Source organism: Manis javanica, chromosome X (genome assembly GCF_040802235.1).
Source record: "Manis javanica isolate MJ-LG chromosome X, MJ_LKY, whole genome shotgun sequence".
Classification (NCBI taxonomy): Eukaryota; Metazoa; Chordata; class Mammalia; order Pholidota; family Manidae; genus Manis; species Manis javanica.
In genome coordinates, this window is record NC_133174.1 from 42,444,443 (window position 1) to 42,448,082 (window position 3,640).

The 3,640-nt window shown below is 32.2% G+C and overlaps 1 non-coding gene across 1 annotated transcript; it reads right to left on the minus strand.

Moving 5' to 3' along the window:
• Window positions 1-2,885: 2,885 nt before the first annotated feature.
• On the minus strand, window positions 2,886-2,992 carry LOC118967983 (U6 spliceosomal RNA). The gene has a single exon (XR_005055367.1). It is a non-coding gene; the product is annotated as a U6 spliceosomal RNA (small nuclear RNA).
• Between the last annotated feature and the right edge of the window lie 648 nt (window positions 2,993-3,640).

Genomic DNA, 3,640 nt, shown 5'->3' on the forward strand with positions numbered 1-3,640 from the left:
CATACATAAAAACCGTACATGTAACATCATACTTATGGTGAAGGACAGAATGCTTTGAGCCCAAGATCAAGAGCGAGGGGAGAATATCTGCTGTCCACTTATATTTGTTATACTATTGGCGGTCCTAGCCATACAAGAAAGAAGACAAAAAATGAAGGTACACAGAGTAGAAAGGAAGAGGTAAAAGTTGATTTTACTCAGATGATGTGATAGTCTATGCAGAGTATGTTAGGGAATTCACCAAAGAGACAATTAGGACTAAGAAATGAAGTTAGCAATGTTGCAGGTTATAAGATTGATATATAAAAATCAATTGCATTTCTATATACTGGCTGCTAACTATTGTGAATTGAACTTTAAAAATTGATGAATAAAAAAATCATTTACTATGGCATAAAACTATATAAAACACTTAGAGATATAAATCTAACAAAATATGTGTAACACCTTTGCATTAAAAACTAGAAAACATTGCTGAAATAAATTACAAAAATACCTGAACAAATTGAGAGATGTATTATGATTATGGATCTGAAGACTCAGAGTTGTTAGGATGTCAATTGGCCATAAATTTATCTAAAGATTCAATACAATTTCAATCAAAATCTGGTAAGACTTTTTTCACAAACTGACAAGTTGATTCTAAAATTCATGTTAATTCCAAGAACCTAGAATAGTCAAACATTAATTTTTAAAGGGAAATGTGATTGATTAATTGATTGCAGGGTCAGCTCCTGTCTTACAGATTTTATATTTTTTCAATATGAATTTGTTACATAAATTTTGATTTTTAAAAATACTGCATTAAACTACTATATTTTTTTATTATTGGGTTTTTTGGTGCCTGCTTAACTTTCTTCCAGCTTTATTGAGATATAACTAACATGGAACATTGTGTAAGTTTAAGGTGTACATCATGATGATTTGATATACACAATTTGGAAAAGGGACTGAAGCTGGAATACTTACAACAACCAACTTCAAGACTTACAATATGGGTACAGTAATCAAGACAGTGTGGTATTGGCATGAATGTAATAGATCAATGGATCAGAATACAGAGTCCAAAAATAGGCTCACAGAATTGATTTTTGACAAAGATTTAAAGGCAATTCATTAAAGAAAGGATGGTATTTTCAACAAATGGTGTGCAAATAATTAGATGTCCATATGCAAAAATAAATAAATTCTGATGCATGCCTCTTCCCAATTATAAAAATTAACTCAAACTGTTCATGAACCTAAATGAAAAACCTAAAGCTATGAAACATCTGGAAATAAACACCACACAAAAATTCTTTTTTACCTAAGTTAGGCACATATTTCTCTTACATAACACTGAAAGCATGGTTCATAAAAGAATAAATTTGTAAATTGGACTTCATCAAATTTAAATCTTTTTTTAGAAGGATGCTGTTAAAAGAGAGTGAAGACAAATCTCAGACTGAGATAAAATACATGCAAACCCATACTTAAAAAAGGACTTATATTCAAAATATATAAAGAATTTTCAAGAGCTGAATAGACCAGTGACTATTAAATGATTCAAACTGGTAGTAAAAAAATTCCCTTAAAGAAAAGCATGCGACCAAAATGACTTTACCATAGCTTTTTTCTTTTTAAACCAACTTTCAAAAGTTATATAACCTCAAATTTCCTGGTGAGTAGGAAAACTACTAATTTTTTGAGGCCAGAATAATCTAATGCCCAAATCTGACCAAGACAGTGCATTAAAAAAAAATTTCTAGGCCACTCTTGGTTGTAAGCGTAAATGAAAATGCCTAGATAAAATCTGATTTCTTCCCTAATGTACACTTTTAAAAAGCAAGAACAACTAGGGTTTATCCCATATTTCAAGACAGTTTTAATTAGAGAATCCATTAATGTAATTCACCACATTAATAGATAAAAGTAGAAAAACCACATGATCATCTTAGTTATAGAAAAAGCAACTGATAAAATTAAAAACATATTCATAATTTAAAAACAAACAACAAAACACAAGAGATATAGAGGTGAAAACAAGTATTTACCCCAAACTTACATTAAACCTAGTGCCATTATTATCCAACATTATATTGAGGTTCTAACAAATACAATAAGATAATATTAAACAGGAAAAAAGATTGAAAGAGAAGATAAAAATATAATTCACAGATGATATGGCTATCTATGTAAATGCCTATGACAATCTTTAAACAATTAGAATAGGAGAATTCAACATGATTGCTAGATACAAGAGTTTCATACCAATGTCAGTAGAGTTCCTAAACAGTAGCAATTGGCAGTTACAAATTTTAATGAATTTTAATTTTAAAGAAGGATCTCATCTGAAATACAATAAAAACTATAAAGTATCTAGGAATACATCTAAAACCAGTACTTTACTAAAATAATATATATATATATATGATCCCACTTAAAACTTATTTCTATTTAAGTATTAATACTTTCATCTTTGAGTACCTACTGTTGCCAGAGATGTAGTGATGAATGAGACAAAGTTCCAGCCTTCATGAAACTTATATTCTAGTGGGAGGAAGTGATAATAAAGAAAATGAGTAAAATATATAGTCTTTAAAAAAAGTGTTTGAAGAAAAATAAGTCAGGTTAAAGGAATGCATAACAAAGGAGGTGACATTTTAGGAGTGGTAGAAGGGAAGGAGAAGACATATGAACAGATTTCCAAATGAAGTGGAGAGTTTGCCAAGGGGATATCTGACAGGGGGTAGCGGCATTGGAAGGGAGAGCTTTTTAGGCCGAGAGAGCAGCAGGTGCAAAGGACCAGAGAGGGGAAGAATATGGCAGGTCTAAAACAGCAACACAAAGTGTGTCTAGAGGACAATTATGCAAGGAAGAGATCATAACTTCTTTCTTTTTTTTTTTAAAATATGGAATGCTTCACGAATTTGCGTGTCATCGTTGCTCAGGGGCCATGCTAATCTTCTCCGTATCGTACCAATTTTAGTATATGTGCTGCCGAAGCGAGCACCATAAGGTCTTTCTTGTATGCCATAATAAGGAGTATGGATTTTTGTGTAAGATGAGGAAACCACTGGAGGGCTTTGAACACAGGAGTAGAATACTACAATTTGTATTCTAAAAGCATCACTTTGACTCCTGTGTTGTGAACTGAATATAGAGTGGCAAGGGTAGAATCAGGGAGACTGTTTAGGAGAATATTACAGTAATCCAGGTGAGAGATCAAGGTGTTTAGGAACAGAGGGGTAGTAGTGGAAATGATGAGAAGTGGTACAATTCTGGGTATATTTTGAAGAGAAAGCCAAAAGGAATTGCTAATAGATTGAACATGGGTGTGAGGAAATAAAGGCAAACCACAGAGAATTGGTGATAAAAATAGGGTTAAAGTTATGGCTAAGGTATTTTGACTTCATTAACTGGCAGGATAACTTTCCATCAACTGAGATGGGGCATGATGGCAGTAGAGCAACTTTTAAAGTAGAAATCAGGGGTTCAGTGTTGCACATATTAAATCTGAAACATTTATTAGATATAGAAGTCAAGATGTCACGAAGGCAGATACATGATCTGAAATTCAGGGGAGATACTAGGTCTAGAGTGATATGTTTGGAAGTAATCAGCATATTAATGGTAATTAAAACCATCAGAGTAGATAAAC